We start from the raw sequence: 17,030 nt of genomic DNA, 5'->3' as shown, positions 1-17,030 counted from the left end.
TTATTTTGTTTCTTTTTTTAAACAAGAGACACAGAATGGTTCAAATAATTCAGAAATGGAAAATGAGGGAAATGAATTTTTACAGTTTGGTTCTGCTGAACAAACGGTGATTTTCGAAAGGTTTAAGTTGGTCCGGAACTTCCACATCAGGTTCAGTAGTGTTATGTGTAGCACTGAACACAGATTTCATACGTATTTCGAATCAAAGTTTATTAAGTAGGGAATGCAGTCTTTTTTTTTTTTTTTTACTGGTAACTATGGTTTCTCTGTCGTGAAGCTTCAACATGTGACAGTTGTAGAACTGACACAGTTTCCCAGATTTATACAAAGGGCACAAGTGGAATAAACATGAACACACATATACATTAATATATATAAGTATCGCTTATAAGTACGCTTTTCACCTCTACAACTTCTAACAAACATTACGCACAACACATGTAAATTAACGTTTTATATTCGAAAACGTATTTTGTTTTGCACATTTGTTCAATCTTTATGTATCAGTACAGACTAACTAAACCTTCCTTATTCACACTTAATCATTTTCCAGTTTGTTGTGTATTCTGGAATTTCAAAGAGTTTTCAGTCTTGTACTTATTCATAACAACTCACATGATATTATAAAATATTTATTTCGGTGTATATACATTGCGCGACCTTGGCGATTGAAATGTCTTCCCTTCCATATTTGTGTGATATACGTTATAAGTTATAAGACCTAGCATGGTCAGGTGATTAAAACACTCAGCTCGTAATCCGCGGGTTCGAATCTCCGTCGCACCAAACATGTTTGCCCTTTCAGTTGTAGGGACGTTATAATGTTACGGTCAATCCCACTCTTCGTTGGTAAAAGAACACCCCAAGAGCTAGCGGAAGGTGTTGATGACTAGCTGCCTTTCCTCTAGTCTTACACTGTTAAATTAGGGACGACTAGCGCAGATAGCCCTCGAGTAGCTTGGCGCGAAATTCAAGCAAAACTAGGTATAAGATTTCTTTCTTTTCTTGGCCAAGCGTGTTAAGGCGTGCGACTCGTAATCTGAGGGTCGCGGGTTCGCATCCCGGTCGCGCCAAACATGCCCGCCCTTTCAGCCGTGGGGGCGTTATAATGTGACGGTCAATCCCACTCTTCGTTGGTAAAAGAGTAGCGGTTGGCGGTGGATGGTGATGACTAGCTACCCCCTCTAGTCTTACACTGCTAAATTAGGGACGGCTAGCACAGATAGCCCTCAAGTAGCTTTGTGCCAAATTCCAAAACAAACAAATCTTTCCTTTTTTGGCAATGCTTGTATTTCGCGCACTGAGACAACTAAGTATCTGCTTTTCGTTATTTGTCAATCATTATTTAAAGAAAATAAACACCTCTGTTTCGATAATTATTTACGGTGCGTTATGTGAAGCGAAATACCCGGCTTTCATCTTATGCAACAAAACATTACGAACAACTTTGCTTTCGCTCCGTAGATACTTTTATATTGCGCGTAAGGAGTAATAAGTCTCTCTATTTCAATACTTGAATAATGTTCAATTGTAGGTTATAAAATATCTGTTTTTCTATATTTGTATATTGAGCATTACAGAAAATAAAACACACATCTTTCAACAGTTGTACGTTGTTGTGTATTGTGAAAAATTAAATATCGCGCATTATGGAAAAATATTTCTTTTTCGACTCTTCATTGTCTTGCATTAGTTGAAATAAAATGTCTCTCATTAGACAAGTGAATTTATATAAGGGGAAACACAATTGTCTTTATTTTGAAATATGTGTGTTGAGAGATAAAGGAAATGCCTTTTGTCATACAGTATATTGTGAATTACACTGAAGTGAAATTATTTTATATTTCTCTGTTTCATGTGACACGTAAGACCACATGCTTCAATTTGTTCTCTGTAAAACAAGGGATTAAAATGTATTTAGTGAAACATTTATTTTACTTTATGTGTATATATATGTGTGTGTGTGTCTGTCTGTATGTCTGTTTATATAGAATTATGATAATACAAATGAAACTTTGGCAGGACATATATCAGGGTTTCCTTGCTTTGTTAATTTTGCGTAAAGTTACTTAAGGCCCACCTGCGTTAGCCATCCTTAATTTAGCAGTTATAAACTAGAGAGAAGGTATCCAATTAACGCCACCCACCGCCAACTCTTATCAACGAATAGTAGGATTGACCGTAACATCATGATGAAACACGTGTTTCAGTAGTTCATATATATATTTCCTTTGCAATATATATAAGTAACGATAAAAACTCACATATACAGGGAATTATGTAGTAACAGAAAAATAAACTTTGTTTTTCTTCTTCAAAACTTACACATGCTTTTAACATGTGACAGACGAAATGATTAATCAACCTCCATAAATCATAATATCACTCACAGAATGATGATAGGCCTAAGTATCTATAACCACTCAATATGTACGACAAGAAAACGTCCATCTACACTAGACAATAGATATATTGCTTAGATTATCAAAAGCGCATTTTAAAAGGGTATTTTATGTCAAATACGCGTTCAATTATGTAATAAAGACATACACTTTGTCAATGCAATTGTTTGTGAGTGTATAACCACCAAATAAAGAGAAGTGACAAGTGTTGTAGTATAATATTCATGTACATGGCGCTTAAGAGAGGGAAAAAGATTAGGTTACATATAGATAAAACGTACATATGCAGGGAATTTTGTACTAACAGAAGAATGAACTTTGTTTTTCTTCTTGAAACACTACATTTGCTGTTAATATATTAAAAATGATAGGAATCTAAAAATATCTAATAACACTATTTATTTAAACCTTTCGTTTATGTACCAATTTTACTGAAGTTTCAGTGAATTATATTAAAACGATTTTAGAGCATTATCATGTCGCTACATTCAATTATGTTCTATCTGACGATTGTACACCCTTTTGCAAATTAATTGAAACAAATGGTCATTTTACAATATTTTCAGCATGGCGGCCGGTGTAGGCTCGCTGGACCCGCTGATTTCCTTTAATAGTCATTTTTTCACACAGACGGCGTCATTAGCTGTGTTTTGCAGTACGGTCGATCTATTTTTGGGTTATATGACTAAATTTTGAGGAATATTACATCATTCGAAATTGCGTTAGAAGGGCAAGGAGACCAGTTAAAAAACAACTTCTTACCAACTCAATGAAGAAAAACGGTATCAATGGGGTCTGAAATACAAGAACTGGACGCAAGAACAATGGAGGAAGGTGTTATTTAGTGACGAGACTCATTTCTTCGTACAGGGTCAAAGAAATCTTCATGTTCGCAGATCTCCAGGTGAGAAACTTCGAGAATCTCACATCAATCAATTCGTAAAACATCCCTTGAAGAAGATGTTTTGGGGCTTTTTCAGCTACTATGGCGTCGGAGGCTTACATGTCGTAGAAGGTATGATGCGAGGACCACTGTACATCGAAGTTTTGCAGAGAAGAGTCGTTCCAGAATTGAAAAAGAGCTTTCCAGGTGGATCTGGCATTTTTCAGTGAGATCTGGCTCCGTGCCACACATCGAAACTTGTAAAGAATTTTATGACTACAAAGCGAATAAAGGTGCTGGACTGGCCTGGAAACACTCCGGACTTAAATCTATTGAAAATCTTTGGGCGATTTGTAAAGAAAGACTTCGGAGAAAAGACTCTACAACGGAAGATAAGCTAATTGAGGTGTGGTACTACGAAAGATAAGCTAATTGAGGTGTGGTACTACGAAAGATAAGCTAATTGAGGTGTGGTACTACGAAAGATAAGCTAATTGAGGTGCGGTACTACGAAAGATAAGCTAATTGAGGTGCGGTACTACGAAAGATAAGCTGTTGAGGTACTACGAAAGATAAGCTGATTGAGGTGCGGTACTACGAAAGATAAGCTAATTGAGGTGCGGTACTAAAAGATAAGCTAATTGTAACGAAAGATTGCAGTCAACTTGTGGACGCGATGCCAAAGCATTTTAATGATCTTCTAAAAAATAAAGGCGATTATATATTATATCATGTATTAATTTGTGAGTAATTTTTGGATTCTCAGAAATGAAACGCAAAAAATTGAAAAAATCGTAATTTTCCGTCTTGTTTCAATTAATTTGCACAAGGGTGTACATTGCAAAAGGGTTCATCGTAAAGTTATGTTTAAAGCATGTTTTCCGCAATCTATTCATTGTACAAGGATGGCGTTTCCCGAACGACAGCTTCACAAATTTAATTGTACAAAAAATCTACAAACAAAGAGACTTATCAACACGTGTTCTTATGAAGTATCGTGAATATTTGTTTCATTCTCTAGTTGTTTGAGTAAAGCAACGGTTGAAAGAACCGGAAATATAAGAGAAAGCCTTATTTTGATTAATAATATCCTGTTAGCCACCTGTTTTAAGACGCCCACTTTGTTTATTGTTGACGCAGGTCTCTTTCCGAATTCTCTCGGTACTCCAAACTGATCCATATTCCTTTGCTTTCCAGTGCCATTACGTACAACAAAAAATTTCATTTTGGGAATTCTAAGTTCTTAATCTGAACACATCTTCATGATTGGTGATTATGAATATTTCGCGTTGGAAAAGGTGCTAGATATTCCAGGAAACAATCAGTTTTTAGTAGAATTATACTATCTACAAAACAATGGTTTTCATGCGAAATTCTGATTTTTGTATGTTTAAAATTTTTAGTTGTAAAGGTTATCGGCCATTTGAAAGCAGGTTGTATTATATGTGTTAAGAAGAGAGAAAATGGATGGGTAGCGTTAATCTGAAATTAACGCAGTTACATATGTTACAAATTCATATTTTATAAATAATATGAACTAATCAATAAATTTGAGCATCATAATCTGTAAATTTCTATAGCAACAAGAACAAAACTTTCCGCACACAAATAAATATCAACATTTAACAGAAGCACGTGCTTTCTAGCTGTAATAAGAATATGTTGAGATTATGAGGGTTAGGGGATGGGAGGTTTACGAATAATTATATATGTTTATATTTTTAAAGCAACATCTAGAGTAAATTTGGTAGCTTCAAGATTTTTTTATTGTAGAATTTACTCAAAAAATTTCAAATACTTTACAAGTATGGTAGACAAAATGAAGTGAAGCTACCCACTGGGTAAATCTGAAGGTTTACAATGCTAAAAACCAAGTTTTAATATTCATGTTGGTACGGCACAGATAGTTCATTATGTAACTTTGTGCTCTACCACAAAACAAACGAAAAGAGATGGAAAAATAATGAAGGCATCAGCAACAATCGATAGTTGTAGGTGTTAGGAAAGTATAAACATATAAATTTACAATTTTCATAGTATTATCTTTAAAAACGTTTCATTTGATCCGATCCATATCACTTACTGTTAGGCATGTTTCAACGCAAGATTTATGTTACAAGATTTTATCAAACAAAAAATGCAATTTTAAATTTAAGAGAGTATTAAAATTGTTTGAAATATAACTTTTATATATTTGTTTACAGGCTTCAGTTGTAATTGAATATATTAGTCAGTAAAATGTATTATCAGTCGAACCTAAAGTAGAAAATACATTAATAAAAAAGAAGACAATGCAAAGCGAGAAAAAGACGACGTTGACTAACCACTGATTCATATCAAAGAGTTTGATTGATTATCAAGAAAAACACCTAACTTAGGTAATAAAGGCAGAAGTCGTGTACTTTATTGAATGTTAAAACATACTTAGTAAAACACTCATGTCGTGTAAGCTGTGTTATCCAAAGGCTGATTAATCAAATCGTAGTTACGACAGTACGTGAAGCAGATAAACCATTATTGCTCCACAAACGAGGCTTACTTTACACAGATGGTTTTATTTGGTTGTAAAATATATCTATTTAAAAAAAAATATTTTTTTTTTTTATTATATCATATTATTATTTTTATTAAATCTTCTAACTACCTTCCCCGTAGTCTTTCACTGCTAAATAAAGGAAGTCTAGAACTGATAGAGATCGTGTAACTTTGCGCGAACTTCGAAACAAACAAAACTATTACTGGTATCATCATGCATTGTTAGTTAAGTATATTAGCATAGAAAACTATGGCTTACTTACTACTTGTTTATTATTTGTTTGTTTTGGCAAAAATTCACGCAATGCACTATTTACACTTTACGCACCACGAGTAGTTGAACTCCGAATTATTATTTTTTCAGCTGTTAATTAGTAAATTGATCTCATGGTGGATGTAAAATTTATATTGAAACATGTCTGTTAATAAATATATAAGTGCACAGTGACTTTTCGAACACCCTGTAGTGCACGCGTTCTTCACATATGCGGTATACATATTAAGCCATATCAGAGCGATAAGTTTCCAAAATCAATGAAAACTTTCTGCCTACCTGCGAATGTATCTTTTCCTAAAAGAATTGACCAATCAAGACCAAATTTGGCATGCTAACTTAGTAGTCTAAAAACAAACCAAATTTATAGTAATTTTTTCCGTATATCGAAAAATATAAATATTTTATAGAGTAATCCGTATATCGTTAGAGTAGTAACTAATTTTTAAGCAACTTGCGCGTGTTTTTCCGCGTTTTCAAGATAAATGTGGTGTGCGTAGTACAGATAGCACATTGTATAGTTTTACAGTTTATAATGAAACAAACACAATCAAAAACTTAAAAAATCCACATTATTCAAACAATTACTCAAACACTATTAAAAGTAAAATTTAAAAAAACTATATTTAGTTCTAAAATATGGGTTTAATAGAAGGTACAATATCCACCGGTTGAATATTATCTTTAAACGTCTCTTGAAATTCTCATAATTAAATGACAAACTATTGCACTACAATAGTTTTGTCTGTCAGTCATAGATGGCGCGCTGTGCTATGATATTAAAATCGGGAACATGATTAATTTTAACTGTTTCTATGTTTTCAACAATATATTGAGTGACAAAAGATAATTGAGTGAAACGTATCTAGTTTATTTCTCTCCCTGTCTATGGAATAACAGACTTACAGCTATGTCAGCCCTGCAGACAATGGAAAGTTTCCTAACTTTCGTAAGTGGAGAACAATATGAAACTTTGTTTTATTTTTGGAATTTCGCACAAAGCTACTAGAGGACTATCTGTGCTAATCATCCCTAATTTAGCAATGTAAGACTAGAGGAAAAGCAGCTATTCATCACCACCCACCGCCAACTCTTGGGCTACTCTTTTACCAAAGAATAGTGGGATTGACCGTCACATTATAACGCCCCCATGGCTAAAAGATCGAGCATGTTTGGCGCGACGGGGATGCAAACTCGCGACCCTCAGATTACGGATCGCACGACTTAACACGCTTGGCCATGCCGGGCCCTGAAACTTTGTTTTCTCAAGACGGACGGTATGGATATTAAAACATTAATCAGAAAACAGACAGTGTTTAAACAATCAAAAATACTCCGGTTAATGTGTATAATGTATAATGAAAAGTCAACGAAACAGCGGAAAAGTAAAAAGGATAAAACTTTGGGAGAATTTAATAGAAAGTGAAAATATTCACTTAATGTCACAAACAAACGAAAATAAAGTTGCAGAAATAAGTAGTTCAGTATAATAAGTAACTATGTGAAAGCATAATACATCTAAATATTTTAATGCTGACAAAGAAACTTAAGCAAATAGTTCGTTTAAGTCAATGGATAAAAAAAGGATCCACTCTTAGTTCGTGTGCATCTACTCTAGTCTAAATAAATTTAAATTCCGTTATTTACGATAGTTAAGCTAATCGCAATATTATGTATAGACAACGTTATCCCACCTTATTTCAAGTGACAATCAGGTAGGTAGTCTCATACGGTCGAACATGACCCAGAAGCGTTTCATTGACGTGCGATAGCAAAAATAATCTAGCTTGGCATCTACTAAAGAGGTCACATCTCTAGCGTGATATTTACTTATGATACCATCGTGGAACTTTGTTTATATGTATGATGCTGGAAAAATTTTGTTACGCGATGTGCAACCCCCAACATCATGAAATGTTTGTCCTATATAAGTTTGCAATAGAGGTCACGATTTTCCCATTTCGCCTCCGTTTTCTTTCACAAAGAACCTTATTTTTATCCGTTTTTAGGGTGCATATGTGACATATATGTTAAAATATTTTTATTTAATAACAATGGAGCAGTTGTCAATACAGTCTGTAGTATCCTATATGAAATTAAGACAACCAAACAACTGTACACTTTGTTCGTAACTGGATGTATAAAAGTTCTTTTGAAACATTACACGTTTCAAGAAACTAAATTTAAATTTACAACACTGTCACACTAAGAACAAATCCTACTATGATTTTAGGGCTATTTCTGATATAATACTGTTCTCAAATAGATAACTCCAAAGTTATGATGTGAGGAACACGGGCACTTGCAGTTGTTAAAAGTGAGTAATTTGAATATGGTCTGGAAGTGTAGCGAACTTCGCGGCTCAAAAACGATGTAAGCTACGAAAGGTTTTGCACTATTAACCATATCAAGTGTCTCTTATTTTACAAACACGCATGTTTATATAAAGTGGAAAACATGTTTAGTTTCACATGAAAATGGAATCGTAACTGTAAATAAGGATTATTATTACTCTATAATGGGGGAGTGTAAGTAACTAGTTTCTTTAGGTATTTCTTAAAAACTTCTTCAAATGAACTGACGCCTTTTTTCATAATTTTATGTTCCTAAACCAAAATATATAACAATAGCTTATTTAATTTAGACCAAAGATAATGACATTAATTTATCATCAACGTATACGAAATTGTTGTTTTTAAGAAATTTCTTTAAGGTGTTTTTCTTCCATTTGTTTTTTTTTTCTTCAAAATAAATTGAAAATTCCATGGCCTTTTAGTTATTAGTATGAAAAAAAAAACGCCTTCAAGAAAACATCTCTAAAGACTATGTGAATAGTACAACATTGAGAAAATTGAAGGGTTGTCTACTAGGTATGGTTTGATGATAATGTCACTTGCTTTTTACCAAACTATAAGATGCTCGCACAAATTCCAAAGCTGTCAAAACCGGGCCTTATTGAAGTTATGTGAAACGATTTCTAACCCAAGCTGCTTTTGACAGCACGCGTTCATTCATTCAGCTCGAGACTAGGGCGGTCGCTTCTTGATCTTTGCTAGCGACACAGTAGGAGCACGCGCTAAGTGCTCTTGGCTCGAATTCTTCTGACACGTGCACCTGAGCACGGTTTCACGTCGTGTCATGCTTTCTAAAGAAATTCGCGTGTCCATCTGGAAAAGTAAATTGATAAAGATTCCTCATTATAAATAGAAAGGTAACAATGTGTCTTAAAATGTCGTTAGAGGTGTTGTATGTGTAGTGCTTTTATTGAAAGTTTTCGTAATGAAGATTTTTAATAATCTTCCTGACTGATAATTATACACGATTAAGATGATGAAATTTATTCACTCAAACAGAAGTGACCCCCCGTAGCACAGCGGTATATCTTCGGACTTCTAACGCTAGAGACCGGATTTCGATACCAGTGGTGGGCAGAACACAGACAGTTTATGGTGTATCTTTGTGCTTAACTACAAATAAACAAATAGACAGAAATATCATAATTATTGTTCGTTTTTTATATACACATATTATTTTGCATTCTTCCTATTTACATGATGCATTTAAACTTTTGCCTTTTACAGATAAAGCGTCAATTGATCTTCTCTTTGGCACTTCAAGAATAACTTGATACACTGATTTCTTCTATTTATTACATAAAGTTTCTTCCACCACATAATAAGAATTGAGAGCTAATGTATTTTGTTTTATCTAAATTACTGATAATTAAACCTTCTTTACTTTTTTCGTTAATATCAATGTTCGATTTATCCTTATTTTAACCTATTAATTGTTATCTATTTCTCTAAATACACTTCTGTGAGCTTATATATAGCCTTAGGGGCTGCCAGGCCTGGCGTGGTCAGATGGTTAGGGTGCTTAATTTGCAATTTGAGAGTCACTGGTTTTAATTTCTATTCTCAAAAAGATGGTCGCCCTTTCATCCTGGAATGCGTTATATCTGTCAGTCAATCCCACTACTTGTTTGCAAAAAAATAGTCCAAGAGTTGGCGGTGAGTGATGATGACTAGTTGCCTTACCTCCAGTCTTTTACTGCTAAATTAGAGACAGCTATTGCAGTTAGCCCTCGTGTAGCTTTGCGCTATATTCAAAACTAACAAGGGCGACCATATTTTAGTGTTGAAATTAAAATTATTGTACAAGATATTACATATTATGTTACCATTTTCACAAATATGCATTAGCGATTGTCTTAATTTGTATTCAGTGAGCACATGTTTTAAGAATCGTTCTTTGGCTATTCTCCTGTAAAAAAAAAACCTAAACAAATACAGATTATCATATGTTATCGTAACTTCTATGTGTCTGAGTTGCATTACAATCTCCTATATTGGGCCCGGCATGGCCAAGCGTGTTAAGGCGTTCGACTCGTAATCCGAAGATCGCGGGTTCGAATCCTGGTCGCACCAAACATGCTCACCCTTTCAGCCGTAGAGGCGTTATAATGTCACGGTCAATCCCACTATTTGTTGGTAAAAGAGTAGCCCAAGAGTTGGCGGTGGGTGGTGATGACGAGCTGCCTTCCCTCTAGTCTTACACTGCTAAATTATGGACGGCTAGCGCAGATAGCCCTCGGGTAACTTTGCTCGAAATTCAAAAACAAACAATCTCCTATATTACAGCCGTTATTACGGTAGCAATCATTAGAATAAGTTCTTTGTTTTATGGAGCTTCTATAAACTTAACTTAATGTGGAACGGGCAAAAACCTAGACCCCGTTTTGCAAAAAAATAACAAAACACACTATATTTCATTTAATCATAATTGTTCATAAGAACTTTTAAATGCGACTTCGATATAAGATGACACGTTTGCTATTAAATCCATCACCTAATATTTCAATGAGGATTTGGACCTTCATGCCAGCTCATCCCAAGTGCTGTACATACAGAACTAACTCCCTTGTTGCTGGATTTCAGAAATGGCTTCATTCCATAAGTTTGTCACCATAATTGTCAGCCATGATGGTGCTTTGATCGTCGAAACTAAACTGAAGAACCAAATCTTCTCATTTTGTGAATTAGCGCATTATGTTATTTATCTTAGACTGATGTGGCTGGGCATGACGATAACCTGAAGTACGTTGTTGGGATGATCTTATCAATTCAACTCGAAGAAATGGTAGAAGTAATATAGTTAATATATTTTAGTTGGCTAAGTTTGGTTTGTTTTTTTTTTTTTTCGCGCAAAGCTACACGAGGGCTATCTGCGCTAGCCATCCCTAATTTATCAGTGTAAGACTAGAGGGACGGCAGCTAGTCATCACCACCAGCCGCTAACTCTTGGACTACTCTTTTACCAACGTCTAGTAGGATTGACTGTCACATTATAACGCCCTCACGACTGAAAGACCGAGCATGTTTGATGCGACGGGAATGGAAACCCGCGACCCTCAGATTACGAGTCGAACGTCTTAACCACCTGGCCATGGCGGGCCATCGCTTAGGCTTGGTCTATTGACAGTAGTTAAAAGGATCACGAATACCTTGCCAAGTTGATATTGTTTATTCAGCATTCTTTGGGAAAGGATAATATGCGTGATATTGCACGATATCATACTACATGCCATATTTAGCAAATACACGAGACAGCTCCAGAATCTACTTTAGCCAGCCCAGAGCATGGATTTGATTGCAACTGAAACAAGACCTAGTGAGCAGAAATAATAAAACCCGAAATCTTACTTCACGTTGAACAGTCTTAAAAAAGTAACAGTGGTCTAGTCCACCTGGTGTATACCCACATTGGGTCCAAAACTGTGATAATGTTTATGATGATATATACTCCCTGTGAAAATAGAGCTCAACAACAAACAATGTCACTCCATTTTTCAAGGGACACTGTCTTAATACTTTTGGTAATAAAATGTATACATAACCTGTTCACTCATTTCATGAATACATGCTCCACAGTAACACGAGGAAGTCGTAGGTGTTTATCAGTTCCTGTTAATCAGTTAAGTTCTTTTTTCCTAAACTTAATTATATTACTTTAGAAGACAGAAAAAAAAGAATATCTCATCAAAGTAATCAAACAGTTATCAAATTAATCTTGTATAAAAAAGCAAACGACATGCTCTTAAAAAGAGGTACAATAACATTAATGTACATGAGTTTGATTAGGGCATGAATTATGTTAAGTTGATTCTCGAACATGAAGTTTTAGCCTAATTAATGCCTGTATCTTTAATGTAACACGTAAATTACATAGCTATAACTTCAAAATAGTGTACCATAATCTGTTAACATAATTATCTCATTTATTTCAATTTAACATATATATTTATTCGTATTAATTTTTAACAATACGGATATTACTGGAACCAGTACAGTCCAGGCCACTTTTAGTTCTCCCATTTTTCTTAACTTTGTATTATTACTGGTGTTATTACCGGAATAGAAATAAGGAAATAAAATTACATTCACTTGAGGAAAAGTTACCAGGAACATTTCATTACCTCGAGGAAAAGTTACAGTTCCTCATTATTTTTTTAATGTAATCCATGCATTATGTTCACTTTCATTGGTCATAACTAAGGAATACCAATGGACCATGCATTCCTGATCAGGAAAATTCTTCAAGCAAAGCTAACATTTTCGAAAATGCAATATTTCGAATCCTATATTATTATTATTTGACCCAGTCTTCAGTCTACGTGATATGTATTGCACACTACAGTGAACGAAAGTGAATAACGCATTTTCAGAAATTATACCACATCATTTGTCTTTAAATCAACACTAATGTACAACGTATTATACATCATCAGAAAAATTAAAAATCATTTTTAATGGTATCTCTGGCCGTAATGTATAATTAAAGTTTGTTTTTTTTAATTTCGCACAAAGCTACTCGAGGGTTATCTGTGCTAGCCGTCCCTAATTTAGCAGTGTAAGACCAGAGGGAAGGCAGCTAGTCATCACCACCCATCGCCAATTCTTGGGCTACTCTTTCACCAACGAAAAATAGTGGCTGAAATGGCGAGCATGTTTGGTGCGACGGGGATACGAACTAACGACCCTCAGATTACAAGTTGTATGCCTTAACACGCTTGGCCATGCCGGGCCCGTATTATTATACAAACAAGCAGATTTTAAAGAGAGGAGAGAACAGAATCTTGATTTAGTTATTATGACTTTCTTATCATTGATTTATCCACGTTATTAATTTAAAACAAAACATTTGGCAAAGCTCTAATCCTGTGTTTGAATTTAGTAATGACACCGATTATGCTACAAACTAGACACACACACGTATATATATATATATATATATATGTATGTTATTTTCTCCAAATCAACCAATCCTTACTGCTCTTGCTTTCGAGTAGGAACCAAAAGAAGTTTCAGTTATGGTAGTTATAACCGTTGTTGGGTTGAAATCATTTTATGACTCTCATATGCTTTATTTTAAAAAGCACATTTTTACGTCAGATTTTAAATGGCTCAGGAAGGTATTGGGAGACTAAAGAAAAGGAAATTAGAGTACGTATGGGATTGTGGTAAAGAAGTTTGTGACTAAAGAGTTATAAACGTTGTCCAGCGCTTCTCAGACCATTGTTACACATCGCTGCGTCACAGGTTTATGGCATTAATTTACGTCACAAGTACTTCTTTTCAGTTATAGTAGTTTGTATATCAATTATTTATAAATTATACTAATTATATGATACCTCTAATTTATAGTATTTATTATGTACAGTGGATATTCATGAGGGAAGAAATCTAGTGGGTAGTAATATAGCAAGCTAATGTTTCCCCACACTAGAAACAAAATGTACTGAACATTTATATATTAAGACATAAATTACCTTGCACAGCAATGAAGTTGGGATTTTACCTGCTTTTCGACACGGCTCAGTAGAAATGTAGCCATACAAACTAAATCAAAACAATAGATATCAAAACGTGTGGGTGGTAGAATTTCAGAGAGAAGTTACACGACGCTGCAATTCCTTGTATCTCACTCTCGCGTCTAATCTTAGCCATCCTCGATGCTCACGCTCTAATCGTTTTCCTAACACTTGCGTGCACAAGATATGTCCTCACGCGTTGCGCACACGTATGCACAATACGTGCTTACCAATAAGGAGAATGGACATAAAAACTTTATATGTGGATGATTCTTCCTTCTACAAGCTAAGAAAAAAAAGTAAAAAAAGTGTGAAATCGTCATTTGGTAACTGTCTTGGACATTGGGCTTTTGGGAACTGTTAGGAAAATCGAAAAATTACAATCTTATGAATGCGAAAACAAACGTCGCAGTTTCTTGGGTGTGAAACAACTTTTTTCAGGTAAACGGATAAAATGTTTACGCAAAAATATCTATTTTTTTAGGGAAACCAGTCATTAAATTTTGGAATAATGGTTTGAATTTTTTTTTTAAATTTCGCACAAAGCTACACTAGGGCTATCTGCACTAGCCGTCCCTAATTTAGTAGTGTAAGACTAGAGGGAAGGCAGCTAGTCATCACCACCTACAGCTAACTCTTGGGCTACTCTTTTACCAACAAATAGCAGTATTGACCGTTACATTATAACGCCCCAACTGCCGAAAGGGCGAGCATGTTTGGTGTGACGGAGATTTGAACCCGTGACCCTCAGATTACGAGTCGAATGCTCATCCCACCTGGCCATGCCGAACCCATTTAGATTAATAAATAGGTAAAAACGCGGAATTCGCGAAATATAAAACTAATAATTCTCTTTAAACCATACTTGATACATTATTTTAATAAGCATCTTGAAAGTTATAACATAACTCCGAACTTCTAAGGCCCTAGCAATAATTGTGATCGAACATTTAAACGTACTGTTAAACTGTAAACTGTCAGCTGTGTTACAATAATTTCCTAATGTGTTGAATATTTCCCCAATGACGTTCTACGAGAATATACAAAGGGATACTTGAAGAACCATGCATAATGTCTGACAGATATCTAAATAGTAACCCAATAGTGAATGTGTTAAATGAAACTTGTTGAAATATATGTAAAAAAATCTCCTAACGATAATCTGAGAACGAATTTCGGCGGTTCGTTCGTTTATAGAGCAAAGCCACGTTGGGCTATCTGTTATGTCCACCACAGGGAATCTAACCACGGATTTTTCTCGTTGCAAGTCCGTAAACTTATCACTCTCCCACCTTTAAACAATTTTGTCGGTGACAATAGCAGAATTATTTGTTACACTTCACAAGAGAAGTTTTCATCTTTGCATCTTACTACATTTTTACATAAATCCTATCTATTCATAAGTTTAATACCAAAAATAACATAACAAACTAAACTGTTTATGTTTTAGAAAGGTAATAATGTGTAACCTATTAAACTACAAACCTTACTGTGTAAATCACTGTCTTGGAATGATTCTAATCAATTATAACTGATCTAAGATTACAAATTAAGAAATACCGTAGCTGTTTTTATATTTAAAGAAGACAGTGGCTGTCTGGTAGTCATGAGTTAATGAAATAAAAGAAATTGAACATGCTTTTAACAGTATTACCATGAGTGAATTTACTATACAACGTGTCCATAGGATACAACGTATTCGTATTAGTTTGGTTATCAATACGCTTTCGAATGTCATAAAATATCACTTACTTCTAGCAGTATTGCAAGAAGATTACCACCTACTGTCAAATCTATTTTTATATTCCCGAAACAGAGCCATTTTTAAAAACTAAAACTTACTTCGAAGCTAGTATTTAAAACAACGTTAAGAAAAACAAATGTTTTGAATTCTCTGATATTAAATCGTTTCTTTATTGGAGGATTTCGTTACGGCCGTAAGAAGCGGTAAGGCCATTCAGACTATGGGCTAACCATATATTACGGCATGTATATTTGCTGTTTTTATATTAAAACTTGCTTCTTTTGTTTCAATCCATTATTTTGTGTGTATGTCTTATTTGTTGTTGAATGGCTCAAGATTCAAACTCATATCATTAAATTTTTAAAACATTTCTGGGGTATTACGCCCTTGGAAATGGCATGCTTTTCACACTCTGTTTAACTGTCGTAATTTCCTGACTTTTCCACTGTTGCTTTCCACAGCAACGGGGAAGAATAAATTATTGCTGATATTACATTCATAAACGTAACTATTGCACAAAAAGGATGTTTTTAAGTACATTGTAAAAGTAAACAGCGCACCTCTGTTTAAATGTAACTGGCGGAGAAATTTTTTTTTCTGAAATTATAATCATAAAAGGCAAGTGTCAATCACCGTTGTAAAGAGACACTCTTTAGATATTACTCATGATAAAATATGGTTTCCTGAAATTAGAAGGACCTTTGTTTTTATCACATCAAGTTGTGGGGGGCAAAGTTACAAATGTATATTGGAGGATTAAATTTTGGTAGGCTTTGGTTCCTGTGAGATTTAACGGGTTTTTATACCAGTAAGATGTTAAAGTTAATGTATACCTCTCTATAAACGTAGATAATTCAGAGATTTGTAGAGAAGTTTAAATTCACGTAATACTGGTTTGGGTTTTACTGGCATGTGTTTGAAGTTTGTAATAACTCACCATGATCTAAAAGCTTATAATCTAGATCTGATATCACACAGACACTTGGATTGCATTATTCACAAAAAGGGGTGGACCGAAGGCAATGAATACAAGAGTACAACATAATAATAGAGAGAGAATGAAAACTTGGGCCACTTACTGAAGTATGTAGATTCGTATTATCTTAACATTATAAGCCCTTTTTTTATTCTATCACATAATTTCTGATAACAGGGTAATATGAATCAAGAAATAAAAGCAAATAATAGTAATAATAATATTGAATACTGTGTAGTGTGAATCAGTACAAGACTTTACCCCAATATTTGTAAGTTTTAAACTAAGTGCTAAGCTCTACAGACCGACAGTAATATACGAATCTCAAATTAACCAACAAGCCTAT

The 17,030-nt window shown here is 34.5% G+C and overlaps 1 protein-coding gene across 3 annotated transcripts in view; it reads right to left on the bottom strand.

Moving 5' to 3' along the window:
• Positions 1-14,137, bottom strand: part of LOC143249324 (protein CBFA2T3-like) — a 52,412-nt gene extending 38,275 nt beyond the window's left edge. The window contains exon 1 of one of the 3 annotated variants that reach the window (XM_076498973.1): positions 13,923-14,137. The gene's annotated coding sequence lies outside the window, so the exon portion shown is untranslated. The remainder of the gene's footprint in view (positions 1-13,922) is intronic. The other 2 variants (XM_076498952.1, XM_076498963.1) reach the window with 2 other exon arrangements.
• Between the last annotated feature and the right edge of the window lie 2,893 nt (positions 14,138-17,030).

Source organism: Tachypleus tridentatus, chromosome 1, assembly GCF_004210375.1.
Source record: "Tachypleus tridentatus isolate NWPU-2018 chromosome 1, ASM421037v1, whole genome shotgun sequence".
Taxonomy (NCBI): domain Eukaryota; kingdom Metazoa; phylum Arthropoda; class Merostomata; order Xiphosura; family Limulidae; genus Tachypleus; species Tachypleus tridentatus.
Note: the sequence above shows the minus strand (reverse complement) of the source record. Positions and strands in the feature narration are given on the sequence as shown.